Source organism: Equus caballus, chromosome 12, assembly GCF_041296265.1.
Source record: "Equus caballus isolate H_3958 breed thoroughbred chromosome 12, TB-T2T, whole genome shotgun sequence".
Lineage (NCBI taxonomy): Eukaryota > Metazoa > Chordata > Mammalia > Perissodactyla > Equidae > Equus > Equus caballus.
In genome coordinates this window covers 4,749,217-4,775,468 of record NC_091695.1, presented here as the reverse complement: position 1 = coordinate 4,775,468, position 26,252 = coordinate 4,749,217, and positions in this window count along the sequence as shown.

The window sequence follows — 26,252 nt, the reverse complement described above, 5'->3', positions numbered from 1 at the left end:
AACAGGTGTTTTGGACCATGGAGATTCTAAGCTCTAAAGAATTTAAATTTAAATGATGTAAACACAAAGGAAAGAAAAGTACAACATAAGGTTGAATCCGTATTGAAATTAAAATTTCTTGTATCAGCACAAGATGTAACGCTGACATTTTAAGCCTATAATCCTGACATTTAATCACAAAAGTCTCCATTGCCTGTGGTAAAAAACAAAAAAAAAAAGAAAAGAAAAAAGAAAAAAACACTTTCCTTTTCTTCTGCAGGGATTCATATGGGAGAATTTATCTATCAATGTGACAATCTGAAAAATGATATCTGCCAGATTCATAAAATTTCCATTCCTAATTAAATGTCTCCCATATATATAAAAGGATTTTTGCATCAACTCAGAAAATTGACCAAATAACAAAGAAACAGAGCTAACTACTTTTTCCCCAAAACCTATTTCTGTATTTTAGGGAAAACAAAATTTCCTTGCCTTCACAAAGAAAATAGCAATTATTCAGATTTCTTCATGTACTAAATTGGAATCATCCACTTTGAAAACCAGCTCTTGCATTTAACTTATTTTGGGTTTTGTCACACTACGGTTTTCTGCTCTTCACCTTAAATAGCAAAGTATACTGAAGACGCCTTTCCTGCATAGCATCTCTTCTTTTCACATTTTGGTGGAGGTAAAGTGAACTACAAACAAATTAGTCTGAATAACTAGCGGTGCTCGCTAAAAAATAAAGATATCTGGTTTTGTGCAGACTGGTGAAATCAAAATATTTTCAGTAGTGCTTAGATATATAAATTTATAATCGCCTCTTCTTATACACACTACAGTTTGAGAACATTCGCCTCACTCTTTCCTACACATCAGGTAGGACTTAAACTATTCTGAGGTCCTAAACTGGCCAGAGGAAAGTCAGGATGTCTGAGTTTGAAATCTGGCTATACCGCAGACGAGATAAATGACTTTAGGCAATTTGTTTTCTCTAATTCCAGGTTTCCTTGACTATAAAGTGTGATATAACCACTTCAAAAATGTGTTATGATGATGAACTCGCAAGGCTTACATAAAATGCCTAGAACAGTGTAGGTGCTCAACGAAATGTTAGATGAATCGGAATAATCACATTTCAGTGAATGCGACATTCAGTTTTGGTAGAAAAATCTGTCCCATTGACAAAGTTATTGCTTGAGCTATAACTTTCCAGAGTATCCTTGCTATTTATTTTCTTCTAGTTATAGATTATAGGAACTTACTTCTTTGTCTTTTAACTCACTGACTTAGAAGAATGCATTCTCATCTATTTGACAGCGTAATAATTCCCATTAGGGAGAAATGCCTAGAGCCCTAGCAAACTTTTTCTGTAAAGGGGCAGATATTAAATATTTTAGGTTTTCCAGGCTCTATAGTCTCTGTTGCAACAAGTCAACTCTGCCATTGTAGTGCAAAAGCACCCAGAGGCCACATTTAAGGGATGAGATATGGATGTTTTAATACAACTTTATTTACAAAAACAGATGGTGAGTCAGATTTGGCCTTATATTGCAGTTTTCTAATCCCTGTTAGAGTTCACTAAAAAAAAAATGAGAGAGATTGAATAATATCTTCACAAAACTAGTAAAACTAGTGATCAGTTTATTATTTAATGGGATCATCAAAGTAGGGGTTTTAAGGATAAATAGCTTTTTCAATTTTTTTGAGATAGATATTTTAGTTTTCTTTACTTTGACTCAAACTATTGTTTCCTTATATAGTTGTACTCCATTCAAGTTCAGAGTGTAGAAGAATTTTATAGCCTAAGATATCCCAATTAAAGTGAAGTCTGTGACTTTTCTCATTACATCCTCTGCAACTATTCTAGAAGAATCCTTTTTTTTTTTTTTAAAGACTTTATTTTTTCCTTTTTCTCCCCAAAGCCCCCCGGTACATAGATGCACCTTCTTCGCTGTGGGTCCCTCTAGTTGCGGCATGCGGGACGCTGCCTCAGCGTGGTTCGATGAGTAGTGCCATGCCCGCGCCCAGGACTCGAACCAACGAAACACTGGGTCGCCTGCAGCGGAGTGCGCGAACTTAACCACTCAGCCACGGGGCCAGCCCTAGAAGAATCTTTTTAACCTCCTTATCTTCAATCAAAGAAAAAAAAATAAAAAGAGAGACTGAAGATAGAATAGAAAACGTAATAGAGAAGGTTGAATGGGCCTTCTTTTCTCCCGGTAAGAGGAAGACATTACCATACTCATCTCTTTAATTACAGGAGAGACTTCTCAGAAGCACCGCAAGTTACATGGCTATTTTTGACACCAAGAGACTGATTTTAAATTGCATAAAATTCTCTATTCTCATTAAAATGTCTGTCTGTGGTGTCTGGTTAATAACCATAACAGCAATTTTACAAGCAACAATCTAACAGAATTATAAAAAGATCTTACCAATAAATTAATTTTACATATGTTTTGTAGATTTTTTAATTGAAAATTTTTATTAATGGAAATAGCCAAGTACTTCAAACAAAGGATTAAACTTTTTCAAAAAAATTTTTTTCAGATTATGACACAACAGAAACTTTGAAAACTTCTTTGAATTTAAATCTGAGAGACTGAGTTCGTAACCTTTACTGATGCGTTCCGCTTTCAAGATGTGAGAAGGTGGCCCAGGCACACGGATGACCATTTACTCTCCGTGCCTGCCTTCGTCCACCTCAAATTCATACCATTTCATTTTTTTAAAATAGGTATACTTCTCCTAGGTTTTGTCCTATATATTTTAAAAAATAAAAAATAGCAACGTAGGATCATGTTTCCTGTGAAACAAAGAGTTCCAATCAACCCATCCAAATCAATGAACAATTTCTTTGCTTGAAGTCCTGCCAAGACCAGATCAAATCTCAATTTCAGCGCATTCTAAAAGATAGCCAAAGGTGACTGGTTATTCCAGAACGTGTTGTAAGAAATAGTGATAGAATTATTAAACAAATCACTAGAAGGACATTACGCTATTTTAGTGATTAATAATGACTATTGCAAAATATTATTTCACTTAATTATTTAGTCTGTCATTCAGATACTTTGACTGCTGTGAATCAAATTGGCTGTTAGTGGTTTTATACACGCAGTTTTAAGGTGAGTTCCTTATTTATTAAAAGATTCATTATCTTAAAATGTAGAGAGATCAGTTACAGAAAGAAAGTTTGGCAAGATAGAGGCAGTTTAATCTTTTGATCTTTTTGAGAACCTCTGTGGAATAATTTCCTACAGGTAGGAAAATAGGTGAACAATCTTAGTTAATTTCCTGAATTTATACTCAGGAGCGTTTATACATAAAATATTTAAGTGGATTATTTAAGGTCAAAAATGAATATGTGTCAAAATGAAGACTAAATACTGAGATTCCCAATCATCTGCTATTTTCATTATATGACACAGCTTTTAATACAGCACTAAAACAAAGTGATAAAGGGCATCTCATGATCAGTGGGTGCTGCCACTCAGTTTTTCACCTCCCAAGTCTGAAGAGAGATAACCTTGACCATCACAAGAATCATAGATGAGCCTGAAAATATAAATTGGGCATTACAGGCTATTAACTGCACTTAGGCAATGTCATTCATATGTATCTGATATCCATGAAAATGAAAGTGCATTCACCTGTGTGTGATTCAGAACCACTTGGAGCTGGCCTAGTATCAGTTCTACCAATTTTTTGCAGTGTGACTCTGGTCAAAATGTCTCTGAGTATCAGAATTAGAGTTTATCTGAGGATCCAGTTAGGTACTATATTCGAGACTCATAACGGAATAATCATTCTTAGGAAGCCGTTACCACCACGGAGTCAAGGATGCGTGGAGATAATTAAAGATAACTCTCATGGTCAAGGGAGCATTTTACATAGTCTTTTGAATATTATTCAATCTCTCTATGGTAAAGCATGACCTAATATACTGCATTGAAGCTCGTTTCACATTTGTAACAATTTCCCTATAATATGATTAATAGTTGACTCTCTTTTCCATCAGACCATATATTTTTTGAGGAATCATGTCTAATTTCTTTCCTACCACATCACCCTCAATTAGTACACTAATGGGAACATAAATATCCTTAATAAACTTATTTTGACTAAATGAAAAATCTTACTGAAGAACTAAGCCCATCTGAGTTTCACCCACAAAATAATCACAACACCAACTCTGCTGTCTAGCTCTATCTATCTATCACCTATCCTCATACAACCAGCTTCCCTATGCATTTGAAACTCAACTGAAAACTTCCTAGTGAAGGGGGACTGTCTAGGAGTGAGAGCTGTCTAAAAAGAAGTGTGATCATACCCAAGGGCTTTGCAGCATGTTTTCCATTTCAGCAAATGGTTGAATTTCAGATAATTTATGCAGTTATCGATATTGATTTCCTCTTTGTTTATCTTCTTTTTAGCCACATATCACTCGTACACCCTATTCATGTTTCTTTTCTATTACACATTACCAATCATGCATATTACATGAAAGTGTTTTTGAAGTAGAAATTAATGAATACGTGCATAAATGATGATGATGATAGGTAAGGAGTAAGGCAATAGAGGAGTAGAAAGAGGATGCATAAGAAAGGAGGACAGGAAGGAAGGAGTAGAAGGAGGAAGAGGTGAGGTAAGAAGAAAGTCAGGTGGTGGTTACTATTTCATTCTTCCTCTAGCTCTGGGATTGAGGACAAAAAAAAAGAGCTAAAGGTGGATGTCTACATTGAGTAAATTAGTAGAGTAGAATCTATATGTGTCCCAAATTTACTGTCAATACATTATTAGTGATAATAAAAAAGAAAAAATGACTTCCTAAATCCTTCATGTTATGTCTAGTTAGTGGATTTCATATTTTCTTATACGGATGAAGTTAGCTGTTGCATACAGCTGGGCTCTTTCCCCATGTGGTTACATATTAAGTAGTCCTGATTTCATATTTATTTCACTAGTTTGATGTCTGATTTCGTCTTTGGTCATTTACTTTCCCTCACTAGAGAAGAAATCCCTAGAAGAAAGAAGTTCTGAAAAAACCGGTCATATGATTGTAAATCATTTCCCCAAATCTTTGGAAAGTATGTATACAGTTTTGGTTTTGTCCTTGTGATAGATAGTTATAAACATCGAAGAATTTGTCAGTAACTTCTCCCACAGTTCAGAGTCTGAAATTAGAGCTTCCATATAATAGGGATCAGTTTCAACTGTCCCAGGATATATTGTAAAGGTGATGTTAATATTTAGTGACTTTTAAAGACCTAAGCCCTCATTAATTTATTCAGATAGCTCTAAGTTAAACAGTGCCAGAAAATATGTATTTATAAATTATTGTCTTTCACTGTGTGATTTTCCTTATTATTCTGACTTTTATATTGATAAATAGCTGCTTTATACTGCATATTACAAAGTATGAAAATGAATATTTGATTTTGTGAAATCATATTATTGCTATTGGAATCATTTTATCTTTAGATTTTATTGATGATATTTAAAAAATAAATATGGCCATAAAGTCTTACAGTAGCTAGAGAATGGAAGCATGGATCTCTAAATCCCTAATTCCTCAACATTAACTCTTGAAGTTCCATGCCCTTTAAATTCATTATCTCCTTTCCTCCCTCTTAAAAGAGGCTAGATTGCTCTCTAAACAGTTCCATTTCACTCAAGTAATTGACCGCTTTCCATTTTCTTTTTATCCTGGGCTGTCTTGGTTTCAGAATCTTTTATTTAGAGTTTTCTAGAATTAAGAATTGATCATTCTGGAAACTGATCATAGCACATCAGACTTACCAATTAGGCTACTGTGTTTACATACTTAAATGGGATTTTTAGCTGTCAATATTATTTTCATAATTATGCAGTCTTCTAAATTATGTTTACTATCTGTTAATTACTCAACAAGTATTTGTTGAATTTCTAGTATATGCCAGATGTGTTAGGATCAGAGATACAGAGATGACCAACATATGGGCACTACTACTAAGTAATTAATAGTCTAATCAGAGATCAGAACAACAGTCTTTGAGACAAATCCACTCCACTATCTGTTTTTGTAAACAAAGTACTATTGAAATATTTACTATCTAAACGTTTAAAGAAAATGTTCACTGACCCTTTGTCTAATTGCTTACATTAGGATGTACAAATAAAATAGAATATATTCGCCTGCTTTCATACTTACTGTTTTCCTAATTTTTATAAGTGGTGAACAATAAACTGCACACACAGAGAAACAAACATGTATACAAATACGTACATGTATATCTGAATATATAGATATTTCCTAATTATACCTCAAGCATGAACAACATTTCTTGATGATGTATTTCCAGCAACAGAACTTAATTACTTTAATTGAACTCAGACAAAAGAAAGTCATAGGCTGTTGACGGCAAAGATCATGGCCGGATCATTTTTTTTGTTTCTTAATCACTAAACAATTATTTTTTTCCAAAATAAGCATGAGGGTTGGAGGGTGTGACAGAAGGAAAAAGGACAACCTCAGAGGATTGATCAGACAGAGTATTCTTCCCTATAGACCTAATCGTCTATTTTTTTCTGATAGATTATTAATTTATTTAAGACCAAAACAGTCATACATTTTTGTTTTATTTCATGCCACTTCATTTACTTTTTATTTGTGTTCCTCATAGGTTCAAGCATGGGCTTGACACATGGTTAATGCTCTGTCAATGCTTGTTGAATTGACTTTGTAATCCCTCTAATGGCATCTTTGGTTCCTGGAATTGGAGCAGATATGTTTTTCAAATAATTGAATACAGAGCTCTTTTATTTCAGCCTCACATAACAAACATAGTCCAATGATTTATTAGTAGATTCAGTTAGAAGTGAATGAATTGTTACTCATATCGAATTCAGAAACAGTTCATGAAATTGTACATCTAGAATCTAGGTAAAATAATATTTTACTTAAATCATTCCATTTTAAATATGTTTTTACATAGGTTTATAAAATTATTAAACTCTTCTATGAACTAAGCCATAAATCTAAAACTAAATATTAAGGACCAGTGCAATTAACCAGAGTCTGAATATCCTTTCTGGTACCCAGTGGGTGGTTAAGAAACTGAACAAGCAAACCAAGGAGTCTAGATGGAAAATCTGCACTATTTGTTAAACTGAATTCCTTCCTCAAAATGAAACTTAATGTAGTTATCTGAATTTACCCTTGGATTTGGCTTTCATCCCTTTTATCAACCCTCCTTTACAAAGGTATATTATCTACAGAAGGTGGCTCTTCTCCCCAATCTTTCACTAAAGAAAAAGGTGCTGGATGTGATTGTGGGGGGAGGTAATCTTTACTGAACCAAGATTTCGTCAGAAAAGTTGCAACGGTTTTCCATTTCACTTAGAGTAAATGCCAAAATGATTCCAAAAATTTAGAAAGCCTGATTAATTTGTCTTTTATTCCTAATACCTTATCCCCTCACATACACTTTGCTTTATGCCCATATATCCAGTAATTTCCTCTGGCTCACTCCATTATAGTCACACTCCTGGCTCTGCCTTTAAATTTGGAATTGTTCCTGCCTCAGGGATTTCACTCAGCTGTTCTCTTATAACAATATCTACATTGCTGATTTCTCACCTCCTTCAGGTTTTATCTCAAGTCCTGACTTCTCAATGAAGCCAAACCTGACCACCTATTCAATATTCCAACCAACACCAGTCTTGAGCCCAAACTCTGGTACCCTACCACAACTTCACTTCCTAACATATTATATAGTTTCTTAATATATTATGCTTTTTCTTTACTGCTTATTGTTGCTTGGTCTCTCTTTGCTGGAATGAACAGTCTGGAAGTCTAAGATCTTGTTTTTTTGACTGATGTTGCCGAAGCACTTAGAATACCTAGTAGATAACCAATAAATATATAGAGAGAAAGGAAAGGAATGTACAAGACTAATTGTTCCCTATTGACCTAAACAAAAGTAGCACTGACCTTGACATTAGGATAAATATTCTCAAGCCCAAGATATGAGAGAAATTGTACCAACTGAGAAATAAGAGAAAGTATTTAATTACTTTTGGAAAAAACTCAGAATTTTTGAGGCAATGCTTGGAAATTGTTTTAGTATACGGGGATTTTTTATATATTTTGTGTACGACTGTGTATAATCCATTTAAATAATGTTTTATGGTTTTTTATTTGCCTTAATAATTTATTTCTGAGATAGAGTTTCAATGTCCACAAACTTTAAATATATGCTAGAAGCTCAAAATATTGTGGGTCAATTAGAACACTTGGCTACTCCCTCAGACAGACAACATAGACCATTTGATGTTACATTCTTTGTTTTGAAGGGAATGTGCTAGCAAAGGAAAAGATGGAACGTAACAGCTGATAAAAGTAGTAGAGGTTATAATAAGATGCTCACAAATCTATCTCTTTAGGGAAGAAAAAGATTCTAGGAAAAACTGTCCCTTTTCATTGGGCATAGTTCTGCATTCTTGGTTTGCTATTTCTTGGGGAGGTGGTCATCTAAGGATTGTTCATTCATCTTTCTGGCACCAGCTGCCAATTGGTTTTAGATTCTGAAGTTGGTTATTTAGATATTTGCTTCACATCGGGTGGAAAGATCTATCAGAACTTCAGTCATCCACTTAAAATTTTATTTGGAGATGAATGAACTAGCTGTTATGGTTGTGAAAAGTATTCCTTTGAGTACTGGAGACCTGAATTTTACAACCAGCTTAATTACGTTCTAGCTATACGATCTTAGGCAATTCATTTAACCAAAGTGTCTAATTTCCCTACAAAATTATCAGTCCATAACTTCTACCAAATATGAGGTTAAAATAACACAATATTGTATAAATGAAAGTATTTTAAAGGCATTGTTCAACTGTTAAATATTTTTACTACTATAGTTTTTATTCTTAGTACCGTCGAGTAGCTTCTGCATCCTGACTCCTAGCAACCCTGTGTACAGCAGAGAGGAACCCTACCCATTCTTTTTGTGCCATTGTCTCACCTTCTGGCACTGTATCAGCCAAGGCTCTGCTGCTATTCACAGAGTTTTCCAGGCCAATTTTTTAAGAAGTAGGTGGCAAGATCCTTCTTCCTAATCTGTCTTAGTCTGGAAGCTCTGTTGAAACCTGTCCACCATGGGTGACCATGATGGTACTGAAATATCGGTGGCATAACTTTCAGCACCACAGCAATAGGGAGCCACCACCGTATGACAAAGGACAGACAGGTGGTGTGGTTCCCTGACCAGGACATGAACTTGGGCCACGGTAGCGAGAGCATTGCATCTTAACCACTAGACCACCAGGGCTGGCTGACTGCCATACTATATTAAAATTATTTTAATTCCATTGTGTAATAAAAAAAGAAAATGATCTAATATGTCAGTCTTCCAAAGTAAGTTTAGCCAATTAAGAGTCAAAGGCAAAACAAAAAAGACCCTTAAGATGATAATATTGTATTTAAAATACTCATACTTTTCTGGTGATGAAGAAATACAAAAGTTTCTTGATTCTTAACGTTTGTTGTTATGACTAGCAACATTATTCACATGGGAAGAAAGCTGTAGAGGAATTAAAGGCTGTTGCCAGGATGGCCACAGAAACAACTTAAGTCTCTCAAGGTGACAGTGAATGTTGGTTGGTTAACTATTAAGAGAATAATTGCTCTTCAGTGTAATCTGCATATCGTCTACAACATGGCCTGAGTCGCTACAAACAGACATCAAGCTAAAACTCACCTGATGCCATATCATTACCAATGAAAACGAATAGCAAGGTTCTTGCTTACCAAAATGTACCAGATGATTTAGAAGTTATCAACCAAATAGACTCGAGTTCATGTAAATCTGAATTATTATCTATTGCTGATAATGAATATAAGTAGCACAATTGACAAAAGAACCAGGCTCTTATAGCTATTAGTCAACATATTCTTCCATCGAAAAGTAACCATAAAAAGTAAAAATATAACCCATTTGTTTGTTAAGCATAGATTCAGGGCTGTGGTGGAGTTTGAATATGAGTAGTGATGGTATATGGAGTAAATGTTTAATGATAATGAGCAATGATGGTACAAGAATTTTTTTTTCTGTGGTGAGTAAGATTGGCCCTGAGCTAACATCTGTGGCAATCTTCTTCTACTTTGCATGTGCAATGCTGCCACAGCATGGCTTGATGAGCGGTGTGTAGGTCCACACCCAGGATCTGAACCTGCCGACCCTGGGCTGCTGAAGTGGAGCATTCATACTTAACAACTACACCACCAGGCCAGCCCCAAGAATATTTTTACATACATCAGTGTATGTAAAAATCTACTTTTACATACATCTATTTTAGTGATTGAGAAGATTCTTGTTTTCTTCCAGTTTCTTGACAATATTTCGTGGACATGTGATCTCTGGTGAGACAGGTGAGCTATTGCTGTAATATGACATTTCTTTTAAAGCTAACTGGTTACATTTCTAGGAAGTTATGATGGACAAAGCAGTAATAAATTGCCTGTGAAGAGTCCTAAAATACCCCAATATGATTTCCTAAATAGTTTTTCTCTAACTTGCTGGAAGGGGAATTATTTACAAAGCTGGATGAAATCAGTTTAAAGTGAATTTCCCACAGTTTACTGACACTAGCCATTACAAAGAAGCCCCAGTTGTTAGTAAGCTCAGCTCAGTTACATTTTCTCTGATGTCACCTTTGAATTGTTCTTGAGGCATTACCTATTGTCTGGACAACATTGCCAATACAGTTTAACAAAGTGTGAGGCCTGCCCGTCAGCGTCCGAGCTCTGTTTTGCTAACCCTTTGCAGAGTAATTACTCCCCAGAGGTTATAACGTGTCCTGTGGAATATGTGCTGAGCAGTCTGACCAGAAATTCTGATAGATCCAAGCCTGGTCTCCTGCCAACTCAAGCAGAAGGAGGATTCTTGCATCTTAAAATATTTTGAGTACATAAAACCAAGCAAGATCTTCCGGACACTTTCCTTTGATTTTAGTTTTTAAAAGCGGTTGGTTAACTTGACATCATAGTTTGCTTTACAGGAGAGAACTGAAAAGTACCACTCAAAATTTATCTTTCTCATTTTCCTAGATAATGCTGGCTGTTAGGGCTAAGGGATTTCAGCTTACAGCAGTCCTGTTGCATTCAATTGAGACATTTTCCTGAACAGGATACGATTGATGCAACTTAACACGACACACCAGACAGGGATTTCTGCCTTCGAACTGTCAACCTTTACCCTTTTGTAGCATATAGACAGATAAAATAAACTAGCCAAACTTTTGAATGACATTGCAATAAAGTGCATATTCTCATTGAAAACTTATAGCTAAAGAATTAAAAAACACATAAAATGTTTGACTTTTTGGTTGATATATGGATATGCTGTTTTTCTAACAATCTTGAAAAATTTAATATTTATTTAGACATTAAAATAGCACATAGATTTGCATCAAGAATATAAATAGGTTTTATTAAATTATTAAAATTGTTCATAATATTTTAATATGGCCTCACTCGAAGTTAGCTAAATACCTTTTAAGAATGATACAATATAGTCATTATTGTAGAGAAGGAGATTCTGTGATGAAAGAAGAAAATAAAGACCCTACTTTTTTAGTTGTCTTTTAGAATCATTAATGAAGATTGATGCAAAGTAAAAGTGAACACCCACAGTAATATCTTTCCCAATGAGCCTAATACCTGGTAGGATAAAGTAGTATATAATTTAAAAATACTATAAACACTTAGTAAAACAGAAATATTTCGAGAGACTAAATTCTAGGCTTATGTATATAGTCAAGAAAGAGTCATTTATTTAACAAAATTTTATCAAACTTTTACTTAATATGGCACTGTTATATCCCAGAGATGACAGCAGTGGCAATGAATAAAATTTTCCTGCTCTTATGCATGCTTCTCTTCACTGGACTGCTTAGGTATATTCCCAATCTATTTCCTCCACGTAATGAGATAGTTTTTGACTCTGACACGACTTACCCAACTGCATTAAGTAATTGAGGCTATTTTGTAGAGGAGTTTATTGGTAGCAGGGGAAGGAAGTTCATTTCTCTCACTATCTCACAGAAAATCAGATAGCATGAACGGTGGTCGACTTGAAGAAAGGATACTTGAACAAACATTGGCTTGGCCATGTATGTCGGGAGAGTACTGCTTTTCTACTTTATGACTATAATGACTATAGACTATTATAAAATCTCGCCTTATATAAAAAGATGAAGCATTTAAACAACATTGTAGACTGCATTCAACTGTAATGTATTAGGTTATCCACCTCTCCTTCAAACAGTCTTTTTGACTCGGGTAACATTGACTGTTTTCAGAGTTAATCCTTGTTAGTCTAAGCCAATTATGGTACTCCTTCATTCTTACCAATGATAGTTCAGAAGCTTTGGCTTAAAGCAATCAACATATGGTATTCCCTGATGGTTATTATTGGTCCACAAGTAGGTACATGGTCTACATTAGCTCAATCAGACTGAAGAAAAGGGTTCCTACTCTATGGTTAAATGAATAGTCCTCTCCACTCCACTGAATATGAAGGAACATGTTCCTGTGGCCCCTGGTAGATGTGCCTGTTTATTGGAAGCTCTGCCCACAGGGCCTGTCCATGTCTGCCCAGTGGCCGCTGTTGCTTTTCACACATATGTGCAGGTGCTCTGGCAGGGATCCCCTGCTGTGGCTGGCTGGCCACCCTCGTGAACTAAGCAGGAGGGGAAGGAGGGACTCTTTCTTTCACATCACGATCCCACGTGACCATGCTCTGCATTAGCTGTCTGCCTGCCTGGGCTGCTTGGTTTGGTGTGGATGCCCCCATGATTGCTTAGCTGCCTCAAAGTGGAGCATTCCAACAGGCTTGCAGTCAACTCCAAGAGTGCAAACATTCCCACAGAAGGCTTTCTTTCCCCGCTTCTCCTTTCAGTGTCACATGCTGGCCACAGAACAAGGCTCTACACTCTAGATTGCTGCCATTTAGGATGAAGAGGAGATCTGTTTACTTCCTTCCACTGCCTCCTGGGGGTTCCAGTACCCCGACCTTCAGACGCATTGCTGTGTGGATCTCTCGGACATCTATTGTGTTGTGTGAATGTCCTCTGTTGGTTTATGAATGCTTCTTTCATTGTATCTTATGGGGAAGAGACTAAGGAAGAGTTCACTCCACCCTGATGCTGACGTCACATGCCTGCCTACGTGTTTTTACTTTGCAGTTTTTTTCTACGATGATAGAAAAAAACCATTGTACATTTTTTTTAAATCCCAAAGCTACATATATAGGAATTTGTACAAGTTATATCTTAAAGAAATTTGGTTAAAGGGAAGTAGGAGGAGGATATTAATAAATTTATTAAAAATAATTTATTCAATACCTAGATGTCAGAATATACTATGGGGTCATTAAATATTGTGATTGATTCTGGAAAAGTTGATCAGATGAGAAATTGATGGTATACGCTGGTCAAAATGGAAAAATAGATCTAGAAAACATTGAACTTACAAGCTTATTTTCAGAGGAGATAAAGAAAACTTAGAGAACTATGTTGATAATCAGATAGTAAGTGTTGGGTAACATCGATTGGAAGAGGGAGAGAATGCGTATTTCTCTGGAGAAAGAAAATTTATTATGTATATTCAATAGAAAGTATGTGTTCAGCCAGTTTAGGGACTATGGCCAGGTCAGCAAAAGACAGAGCAAAAACAAGATATTAGTAGGTGACTATAAAATATTTTTGTTCTTGGGGAAAAAAAAACTCGTGAGCAAAAGCAAGGGTGTTTTTAAAAAATGGAATTGGGGATGTAACTGATACTGGGATGTATTGCACTAAAATCTTTGTAGTTTTGTTAATGTTTTAGTCTCTTCTCCATGATATTGATTTTACAGTAAGAAAGTTACCTTAAAATGGAGTTAATTATTAAAATGGAGGGAACTAACTTTCATTTAGGGAGGCTGGGGAGACATATTTGAAAGGAAATCATATGATGAATAAAAGATGCATTTATACTAGAATGGCCTTGGGTTGTAAATAAAAGGGAATTAAACAGAGCCTGAACTTTTGGAATTTTCTTTGGTACTGCAAACACATTTTATTTCCTTCTGATATTGTCATAGTAAGTTTAAATAATTAATTAAGTATTTTTGGACCAACATGTCTAACTTGTCTGATTTCCTCGCTGCAGAGAAGGGAATAGTTGAAGGTTCAGTGTGCATATATAAACTTGTCAAAGTACAGCTTCTGTTGCTGTAACAAAAGCCAGATTAACATGGTTTCTCAGCGAGACAAGGGTTCATTCTTTTCTCTCATAAAGCAGTTCAAGCATAAGTAGTTCAGGCTAATATAACGGCTCCAGTTGTCTAGAATCCAGCTTCCTTCTATATTTTTTATATTCTGTCTTCAATACCTTACTGATGAGCTTAAAATTCCACACCAGCTCTTGCCATTATATCTCACTTGATGACGATATGAGCCTCTAAAAGATCCACCACTGGATTTCAAAGTTATATGGGTCAATACATTTCCTTTATTGAGCTGGGTTACTTTCAGTTGTGTTTGTTTTATTTGCAGTTGAAAGAATTCTAACTCATTCAGGCTCTCAATCACTTATAACTTCTTAGCTTCTAACCTTGAAACAATAAAGTCTTTTATAATCTGACAACAACTTAGCCCTCTAGTCTGATTGCTAGTCCTCTGCCGCAAACTTAGTATTACAGTGACACACCAAATTATCCAGAATGTACCGTACATATCATGGTCATTCCTTCGTTTCTATTTTGGCTCTTTTTCCACGCTTGGAATGCCCAGTTTTCCACACCTGCATTTAACTTATTATCTCCCACTCATCATCAGGGGCTGAGCTCAGGAATCACTTCCTTCATGAATCTTGCCCTGTTCTCCTTGCAGGCAGAGTACCCTTATCCTCTCCTTCAATAACAACCTACAAATATCGCAATCATTGTATTTACTATAGTGTGCTATATCATTTATTTTGTGACTCTGGATTGAGGGCTACAATGAGTTGTATTCACTGCTTTATTTCCCTCCCAAACATACATTCTGACCTAAAGAAGTTGAAGAAAAGTTATTGAATAAGTGAATACAATATAATTTTATATGTACCATTCATCTATAATAGGAATAATATATAATGAGAATTCAAGGACTGCAACTGTCAATTTCATGACCCTCTCTGCTAGATTTGATTTTGGAAAAAAATATTGGACTGGAAAACAAAACACCAGAATTGAGTTTGACTTTACAATCTTCCAGTTTTTTCTGAGCCTGTTCTATCATATGTTCTGATATTTTCATAAGAAGACCCTTATCTGTGGAAATTAGCACTCTTGGCTTCTCTTCCTGCCCCTTGCCTATTTCTCCCTTCACATAGAAAGATGACTAATATGTTGAACTTGGGATAAGGAACTGACAGAAGATCTGTTCAGTTTGATCTCTTCTAGTATTCACTTTGAGATGTGCCACCTGCAAGCATCAGGTGGTCAGATTTGCTTTCTGCTATGCACCATAATACTCCGCCTTTTTAAAGGAGTCTTACAACTCGTCCAGCTATTTCAGTGAATATGTATGTAATTACATGTAATTTAATGGTGAAGTATTAACAAGTCTGTTTAGCCACAGACTAAGCCTTGTCTTCCAATGGTTCTATCAGTAACAGATGTAATATTTTGATCCCCATCCTGTGTCTATATTTCAATGTGTTCTAAACTAGTATGGGCAATAAAGAGACTCTCAACAATTCCAACACTCTAAATCAGTGAAATAATTCATGCCCTGAGTTTTGTAAAATTTTAATGCGTGTACCTGACATTAGTCAAGTGTTAAGATAATTAAGTGAATAATACATACTCCACAACCTCAGGGAATTAGTGTCTGGGGGAAATCAGCATCTTTCCAAACATCTGAATTATATAACATTAGTATTATATAAGAATGTTAGTGATTTGTCAAGCTAAGTCATCACCAGACTCACTGGGAAATGCCTAATAAAGGAAGAATCCTTTACTAATAGTAGAGATGCTCAATCAGACTCTCGAGGGGTGGAGATCAGGAATCCAATGTTTTTGTTTGTTTGCTTATTTGCTGTTCAGGTGATTCTCACTATCAGAATTTTACCAAAGTTCAGGAACTATGAATTTAACGCCCTTCCATGGTCAAAATCTAAGACCTCTAATGATTGCTAACACTGCCAGCATGAGATAACTCATCAGGCTTTGAGGATTAAATAATGAATTAGTTTAGCGTTACAAACTTTTCCACAAAAGAACAAGTATCCAGTGAGATGTTGACTCATCTCACATATAGCACATGTGTGTGCCCATGTATGTGAGCATGTGTGAGTGCACATACTCACAGATATTTAGAGATTCCTGCAGTAACACATTTGGAAAAACTGGGAAAAAATCAAAGTTAAAAAGTTTCGCTATATTTACTGGAGATTTAGTATACTGAAGTTCACTGTGACTCTCCATGAGCTGGGTAATTTATCTCTAGTTTCTACTGACATTTAATCCTGAAATCCTATTGAATTGGAACATGAAACACATTTGGGGAAATATTGAACTTATACATGCAAAAATGCACTATGAATTATAAATATGAATACTTATTATATTATTTAATATTATTACTATACATTTAAGAACTATTTTCCTGTTTGATTTGAACCATCAAATCAATATCCAAAATCCATTAAAGAAGCTTATTGACAAAATTCTCAAGACTAAAACTTTGTGTTTTGCTTTGCTTAGCATTTAACGGACTTCCATAAATTGTTTTACGTAAATAAGATGACACTGAAAAATTTTAAGACAATAAAAACAAATATCACAACTTATCCTACATATTTATAATCAGATGTCATTTGAATTCATATATTTTGGGATTTTAGAAAAATAATAAAGTAAGTAGATTTATGTTTACCTAACACCACTATTAGCTTCTGAGGTAGTCTCTGTAATTAATACTAATATTCCTCCATTAAAGTATACTAAGTCCTACAAAAATAAATAGAATAGCATAATTAATGCTATTAATTATAAAAGGGTTAGGTTTTTAATGGTAAATTAGTTTTTGCCTAACTTATACAAATCATTTGCTTAAGAGAGTTTGAAGTCTCTCAGCTGTTTTCCAAATTAGAACTAAAGTCTTTGGGCTTACAACATAGGAAGATTCTGAATCTCCATTTTTAACCATTTGACATATTATATACCCACAAAAATTAAACAAGGGCAGACAGGCAAATAGATTCCTGGAGAAATAAAGCAAAATATAAATTTGATATTAACACTTCTGAAGTGCATTTTTTTAGTTTAACTTTTCTCCTCTTAACTCTCCTTTCACTGTTTCTGGAGGTGTTTAAAATGTTTAGAGTTATAGTAAGTGAAAGATATACATAAAAGTATAAAAATTTGAATATATAAATGTAATTCAAATGTAAGAACATTGGGGCCAGGCCGATGGCACAGCGGTGAAGTTTGCATGTTCCACTTCGGTGGCCCAGGGTTCACCGGTTTGGATCCTGGACGTGGACCTATGCAGTGGTTGGCAAGCCATACTGTGGCAGGTGTCCCACATGCAAAGTAGAGGAAGATGGGCACGACGTTAGCTCAGGGTTAGTCTTCCTCAAAAAAAAAAAAAGAAGAAGAAGAATATAAGAAAACAAATATTTTTCTCAGAGATATAATTTGTCAAGTCCTTTTTAGCCATTAGCACTTTTCCTCACATTAGTTTATTGGTTATTGTAAATAATGCTGGAGTCAGCACGGGGGTACAGATATCTCTTCAAGATAGTGATTTCATTTCTTTTGTTTATATATCCAGAAATGGAATTGCTGAATCATAGGGTAGTTTTATTTTCAATCTTTTGAGGAATCTCCATACTATTTTCCACAGTGGCTATACCAATCTACAGTCCCACTAATACATAAGGCTCCCCTATTCCCCACATCCTCATCAGCATTTGTTACCTCTTATCTTTTTGATGACAGCCATCCTAACAGGTGTGAAGTGATATCTCTTTGTGGTTTTGATTTATATTTCCCTGATGATTAGTGATGTTGAGCATCTTTTCATGTACCTGTTGCCCATTTGTAAGTCTTCTTTGGGAAAATGTCTCTTCAGGTCCTTCATCCATTTTTCAATTGGGTGATTTGGCTTTTTTGCTGTTAAGTTGTATTAGGTCCTTACATATCTTGGATATTAACCCCCCTCAGATACGCGGCTTGCAAATTTTTTCTCCCATTCCATACTTTGTCTTTTTATTTGTTGATGGTTTCCTTTGCTGAGCAGATGCTTTCTAGTTTGATGTAGTCTGGCTTGTTTAATTTTGCTTTTGTTCTCTTTGCCAAAAGTTTATTATTGTATTAAAAGTAGAACTTCTAAATTTGGAGTCTTCCACGTTTTAACCACAGCTATGGAAGCTCTATCAGCAAGATTGTTGCCTTTAGAAACTGCATCCTTCTGCCCCATGTGAGCTCTATGATGAATTACCGATATCTCCGCAGGCAGTTATAAAGCCTCTGACAAAACAGCTATCAATTATTTTATTTTTTTCTTTTTCTTTTTTGGAGGAAGATTAGCCCTGAGTTAACTTCTGCCAATCCTCCTCTGTTTTTTTCCAAGGAAGACTGGCCCTGAGCTAACGTCCGTGCCCATCCTCCTCCACTTTATATGTGGGACGCCTACCACAGCATGGCTTGCCAAGCGGTGCCATGTCCCTACCCAGGATCCAAAGCAGCGAACCCCGGGCCCCCCGAAGCGGAACGTGCGCACTTAACCGCTGCACCACCGGGTCAGCCCCCAATTATTTTCACGATATATTTCAGTTCTCATTGAATTAAAAAATCCTCTATTTTAAAAAATTTGCTGTGTTACACCACAGGCATGAAACATATATTCATTAGTATATATTCATATTAAACCCAAAGCCAAGAATTGCAGCTCCAGTGACTGCTGCCATCTTGTCTGCTTGTACAGACTTAATTCCAAACAAAACATAAGCCTCCAAGGTATTGTATGTCAGTACCTATAAGAAACCTTAAGTGAGCCACTTTTGTCCCAATCCATCAGTAAACATTACCAAATATGCAATAAGAAAAGGAATATCAGATAAATCATGTCAAGTTTTTCGAAATTTGGAATGCCCAACCTAGGGGAGAGGCTATAGCCAAATTCAGTTGTTCAAAAGCCTCTTCAGAGTCTACAGTCCACACCAGAGGATCTGGAGAGCTATCAAGTAATTGTCTGTCAGAGGGTTTATCCATTTGCAAAAGCTGAAACTACTCTCTACAGTACTGGACTAGTTCCCAAAATTATCTATTTTTTTGTAGTAGGTTGTTTTACCTTCAAGGTGGACTGACTCATAGATTGTAACTCTGTGGCTTACAGTTGACAACAAATGTCCTAAATACTTTATTTAGTTGAGCAATATTGCAATTTTTCCAGTGAGGCTTTATGCCCTGTGAAGCAAAGAATTATAACAAAGTCAAAATATCAGTTCTGTGCTGATGTCTAATTTCAGAGCCTACCAGCAAATCATCTACATTTTGAATAATTATAAATCCTTCTCATGGGACAATGTCTCTAAAGTTTTTTTTTTTTTTTTTTTTGGAAATAATTAGGTAAAAAGGCAAGAGAGTTCTGAAATCCTTGAAGAATTCCTTGCCATAAATACTGCACTCCTTTAAAAACAAAAGCAAATAAAAGTACAGACTCATCAAGTAGAGAAGAAGAAAGGAAAGAAAGAAGACAGGAGGGAGGGAAAGATGGAGAAGCAGAAAAGAAATAAATTGCAAAACATAGATCAATTATAAAGAAAAATTTTGCAGGCAGTAGTACCAAAATCAGAAGTCAGAATAGTTGTGGGGCTAGGAACTATGAAGATTAACGGCTAAGATCTTGTAAAAATCTATAGAGTTGACCATTTTTATCAAATTTACCTTCTCTCTTTACTGGAAGTATGGGACTATTAAAGGGTGAGTGTCCCACTTTCAAATTATTCCTTGTTTTTCTAATTCTTTTATAATCACTTTTATTCCTTTTAATTGAGTTCTAGACCAAGGACATTGTTTTACATATGGCCATGGCTTATGCTTTTAATAAACTATTTTTATTGGTTCTGTATCTTAAATTAAAGTATTATTATTATTCCCAAAGTGATGCATCAATTTGATTCTGATTGGGGTGCTTTTCCAGCACAGTATGAGGCCGCCACTCTCCATAACACCACCTTTCTTTCAGAAGGCACACTGTAACCAGATGAGGATGTCTTTTTTCAAGTGGCTCTACAGACACCACATCCGAGCACAGCAGCAGCTTTTAAGTTGCACAATAGGTCTCTCCCCATTAGATTTACCAGAGAACCAGGAGAAAAAATAGAACACACATTCTTCATAGAGAGAAACAATCTGTATGGAAACCGTGAAGGAAAAGGAAGAAGGCCAAATCGAGATACTGACAACCTCTATTGATCATCACCAAATGGAATGAGAGAAATTCTAAGGAAATTCAGAATAAATAGCACCAGGATCTATCAGAAAAGGCAAGGATAGACTAACCTGAAGAAACATTATTGATATATGTGGTTTCCCAGTTCCCACGTCTGAAATTCCCTCAGTCGTCAACTTTGAGCCATTCACTATTTCCTAACTGAGGGTTTTATGCTAGGATTTCCTGATTTCCTCATTTCTGCAATTCACGGATATTCCGGAATCTCTACAACTTCTCTTTCAATGTCCCGGCTTTTTGCAATAACGGCATACAGTATCCCTTTGTCCTTGCTTCCCTGTACATCTTGGCCAAAATTGAGATAACTCCCTTTATTAAGTTATAACTGAGCAGGCAGCACCACCGTCTTTAGTGTCTTCTTTGTCTTTCTCTGCTTTGTCCCAAAATTTATTAGCCGCTGCTAAGATTTTAGTAATAGTCCATCCTTGCCATTACACCACCTCTTCTTTAACTTGGGATGGATAGTCCACAAGGAAGCTGAAACAAGGTTTGCTAAAAGTAGAAAGTGATTTTGATCTGCCCCCAGGTTCATGCCAGTGAATTCTGAGAAAGCCTTAAGAAACCACTTGATGGAAATCAGTGGAGGAACTCACCTGGCATCTGGGTACACACTGAAATTTCCCCGGATGAAATTTCAGCTCATCTTTAATGTACAGCCTTCAAGCACTGCCATTAGCAGTCCTTCGTGATGGGTCTCTAATGAGCTTAATTTTTCTGTAGTTGTGGGGAGGGACTGCGGCAAATGGTTGGCTTCCTTGGTCACCATAACCTTTGATGTGGTGATCTCCGGGATCCTAAAGGAGCAAAGTCTTCTGGCTGCAGAATTCTATTCAGTAGACAGTGAACATCTTCCTGTGTAGGGCTTTGAGCTGAAAACATGCTCAAAAGGAGTGTTTCCGCAAACTTCTTTGGCACAGGAAGAACAAGTCTTCAAAGGGCTAGTATCAGCTGGCAAGGAAGCGTGAATAACAAAGGAGTCCGGAGTACTTCATCAATTATTCCCTAATCATAACTCTTTATCATGTCTACTTTCCCAGCTACATCGTGTGTGGATAAGAAGGAACTTGGATAAAAACAAACAAACAAAAAACCTAAAAACTCTGACTCAGGGATAGACCCAAAAGCACACAAACCTGTGTCCTCAAACAGAGCAGGTAATTCATTACCAGAGGAATAAGTTGCTCCCTCATCCCTCTTTACAGGGAAATCCACTAATAAAGGGAACCACTCACGTAAAATATTATCACCTGCCGCTCCCTTAGAGTCAGCTTGAGGTATACAGGGATAAACGTGCAGGGGAAGCAGCAGGACCAGAGACAGCAGAGAAAGGAGGAGGAAGATTCTGTAAAGAAGAAAATGCCCTCAATTCTCACATTTCCTCTTCCATTATTTTTCTAATTATTTTCTTCTTGCTATCAAAATGATTCTCAATGTTTTTTCTTAGAATGAGATTGTAGTGTAAGCCCTGACAGTTAAGTTTTCTCTTTTTTTGCAGTGCAATTGCCTGGCTTAACCTTTGATTGCTGAGGAAAATACTTCAAAGAGGCATCCACTTCAAAGATGGCTACCTCAAAAAACACATTGTTGGTTTTTCAAAACCATTTTCACTGACGAAACTTTCCTTTCTCCATTGTGTGTTCATTGTTGAAGATTTAGTGTCCACAGATGTGTGGTTTTATTTCTAAGCTTTCAATTCTGTTCCATTGATCTATGTGTCTATTTTTCTGCCAATACCGTGCTATTTTGATTATGATAGTTTGTGTAGTATATTTTGAAATCAGGGATTGTGATACCTCCAGCTTCTTTTTTTCCTCAGGATTTCTTTGGCTATTTGGGGTCTTTTGTTGTTCTATATAAATTTTAGGATCATTTGTTCTATTTCCATGAAGAATGTCATTGGGATTCTGATTGGGACTGTATTGAATCTGTAAGATTGCTTTTGGTAATAAGACATTTTAACTATATTTATTCTTCTAATCCATGAACATGGAACATCATTCCATTTCTTTATGAATTCTTCAATTACTTTCAATAATGTCTTACAGTATTCAGTGTATAGGTCTTTCACCTCCTTGGTTAAAGTTATTCCTAGATATTTTGTTCTTTTTCTTGGGATTCTATTCTTGGCTTCTCTGTCTGCTAGTTGGTTATTAGCATAGAGAAATGCAAATGATTTTTGTAAGTTGATTTTGTACCCCACAACTTTGCTTGTAGTTGTTGGTTATTTCTAATAGTATTTTGATGGATTCTTTAGGTTTTTCTATATATAGAATCATGTTATCTGCAAACAGTGAGAGCTTTACTTCTTCCTTTCCAATTTAGATTCCTTTAATTTCTTTTTCTTGCCTAATTGCTCTGGCCAAACTTCTAGTACTGTGTTGAATAAGAGTGGCGAGAGTGGGAACCTTTAAATGAAAGTAGACTGTAATCTTGCACCATAAACAAAAATTAACTCAAAATGGATCAAAGACTTGAAGGTAAGATCTGAAACCATAAAACTAGAATAAAATATAGGCAGTACATTCTTTGACATTGTTCTTAGTAGTATCTTTTCAAATACCACGTCTACTTAGACAAGGGAAACAAAAGAAAAAATAAACAAATGGGACTGTATCAGACTAAAAGACTTCCGCAAGGCAAAGGAAACCATAAACAAAATGAAAAGACAACTCACCAACTGGGAGAAAATATTTGCAAATCATATGTCTGACCATGGGTTAATTTCTGAAATATATAAAGAACTCACACAACTCAACAACAAAAAAACAGACAACCTGATCAAAAAATGGGCAGAGGACATGAACCAACACTTTTCCAAAGAGGATATACAGATAGCCCATAGGCACATGAGAAGATGTTCAACATCACTAATTATTAGGGAAATACCATTCAAATTTACAATGAAATATCACCCTACACCCGTCAGAATGGCTATAACTAAGAAGACAAGAAATAACAAATATTGGAGAGGATGTGGAGCAAAGGGAACTAGCATACACTGAAGGTGATAATGCAAACTGGTGCAGCCACTACGGAAACAGAATGGAGACTTCTCAAAAAATTAAAAATAGAAATACCATATGATACAGCTCTCCTACTACTGGGTATTTACCCAAAGACCACGAAATCAACGATTCAAAGAGATTTATGCATCTTTATGTTCATCGCAGCATTATTCACAATAGCCAAGACATGGAAGCAACCAAAGTGCCCATCAACAGAAGAATGGATAAAGAAGATGTGTTGTATATATATATACACAATGGAATACTACTCAGCCATTAAAAAAGACAAAATTATGCCATTTGTGACAACATGGATGGAACTTGAAGGCGTTATGCTAAGTGAAATAAGCCTGACAGAGAAAGACAAACACTTCATGATTTCACTCATATGTTGAAGACAAACAAGCAAATGGATAAGGAGAATAGATTAGTGGTTACCAGAGGGGAAAGGGGTAGAGGAACGCAGGAGGAGTAAAGGGGCACATATGTTTGGTGACATGAAATTTAGACTATTGATGGCAACATGATGCAGTCTATACAGAAACTCATATATGTAATAATATACACCTGAAATTTACAGAGTGTTATAAGCCAATATGACCTCAATAAAATATCTTTAAAAAAACAGAACACATTGCAAGCCACAGGGCTAGATAAAGAGCCAGGCTGCCTCTTGCACTGATGGTCCTCTGTTTTAAAGATCTTTGTTGATTTTGATAACTGGCCATTTGGGCTGCTTTTTGTTTTGGGGGGGATTTTTTTTCTTTTTTTGCTTTCTTTTTCTCTCTTCCCATACTTTAAATTCCTACTCTTATGTTTTAAATTCACAAATAAAAAGTAAGCTCACAAAACACTAGGCCCCCACCCTCGACCCCAATAAAGAAAGACGGCCAGGCTTACGCACACTCTCTCTCTTACATTAATTAACCCAAATTGAAAGAACTGACCCAAGGCCACTGCAAGCCTGGATTCTCATGTACTCATTCCAGTATGACAGAGAGATATCAGCCCCTTAAGGAAAAAACTGTATGCAACATTCCTGGTTTTCTCTATTTTCCAACCATATAACAATCTTGTCATGATTTTAGAGCCCAAATTACACATGCTTATTCAATATTAAAATCTTAAATTTGTAGAAGGTGATTCATCCAGCTAGTATTCCAAAAGAGATGTCGACGCAAATAATCAATAATCAATCTATAAATCAAAATTGGGGTGAGTTCATTATACGAGCCAGTCTGAGAACTATATAGCCCAGGAGGGTGCCTTCACCAAGGAAGGAAACTCAGAAGAAGTGAGGTGTACAGCACGGTTATACACCATCTTGGAACAAAGAACATACGTCAGAGATGACAGGAATATCACTTTTTACTACAGTCGTAAGATGTAGCACAGTAGGTCAAGGGTCACAGGTCAGTGGTCACAAGTTGAGCATAGTAGGTCAGTTTGGCCCTTAGTTTCTGGGAAGAAACTCTTATGTCTAAACAAACGCTGATATGGGGAGAGGCATACATCCCTATGTTCAAAGGCATCATTCTTTGCTTTGGGATATTGTAAATGTTTAAAGCAGATACACAACGCATGCTCGACAGGCCACATCAGGCCTTTCCAGAAAAACAAGATCAGGCTAAATTTTACACCAAATGGCTTCCTTATATACCCCAATATATATTAACTTTTCTTATTGCCTTTTCATTTCTTCATCAGAGAAAAGAGTTACAAGGGAGACTTTTTGTAATTCAGGGTCTCCTACCTGACTGTTGTGTGGCCACAGAGCTTCAACTGGTCTGCTCAGTGCAGGAACTGCCTGATGTCCTTCTCTCATCACCAGAATTGTTGGGAAAATATAATTAAAGACAAAATCTCCTCCCAATCCTGAAAACCTCTCCATAAAAGTAGAAAAGAAAGAAAATAATTTTATTATTGAATACATATTAAATCAGAATGTGATATACACGACAAGCCATCCATTAAGTGATAATCAACACAAACGTCACGGCTTTATCGAGTCAAGCAGATACAACCCACTACATACCAGTTCTTAAGATAAACAGTAACTGATCCTCAAGTAAGACGACCAGACAGCACCATTTGTCACATATAGCTCATCTTAAATTCACTTGGTAATTGGGATGACCATCTGTGTTAGGTAATTGGCTTTATGTAAAGGAAAAGTAAATTTCTTATATCCTTATGACAAGCGGGAATTTGCAACTTGCAAGTAGGCATTCACCAAATTAGGCTCCTACTCTCCCACAGAAACAGAAATGGGGTGCTATCTTCCTTGATGGTTACTTTTCAAAGTTGTGGCTCCCATATCCTTGAGAAAGACATTCCAAGGTCTTAAAGCTGGCAAGAGGGTTATTTATAGACACCTCAAAGCACAACAAAGGAACTTACAATTGCAAGTTTCTAGAGTACATGCTCCAAGAAAAAGGGAGGAGGGGAGACTCTTTCCTTATTTTCAACAGGGAGAATTAACCTTCTTATTTTTAATCTGCATTTGCCCTTACATAGTTAAAAGAATGCTTTCTGACCTACCCCTAAATCATGAAAATATTCTTCTATATTTTCCTCTAAAGCTTTGCGGCTAAGTTTATGATGCACATCTCAATTTAACTTTTCTGTATAGTGTGAGGTAGGAACACAGTTTTACCCCCACATAAGAACTATTTATTTCAGCACCATTTGATGAAAATACTTTTCTTTCCCCCCTTGGGTTGCTTG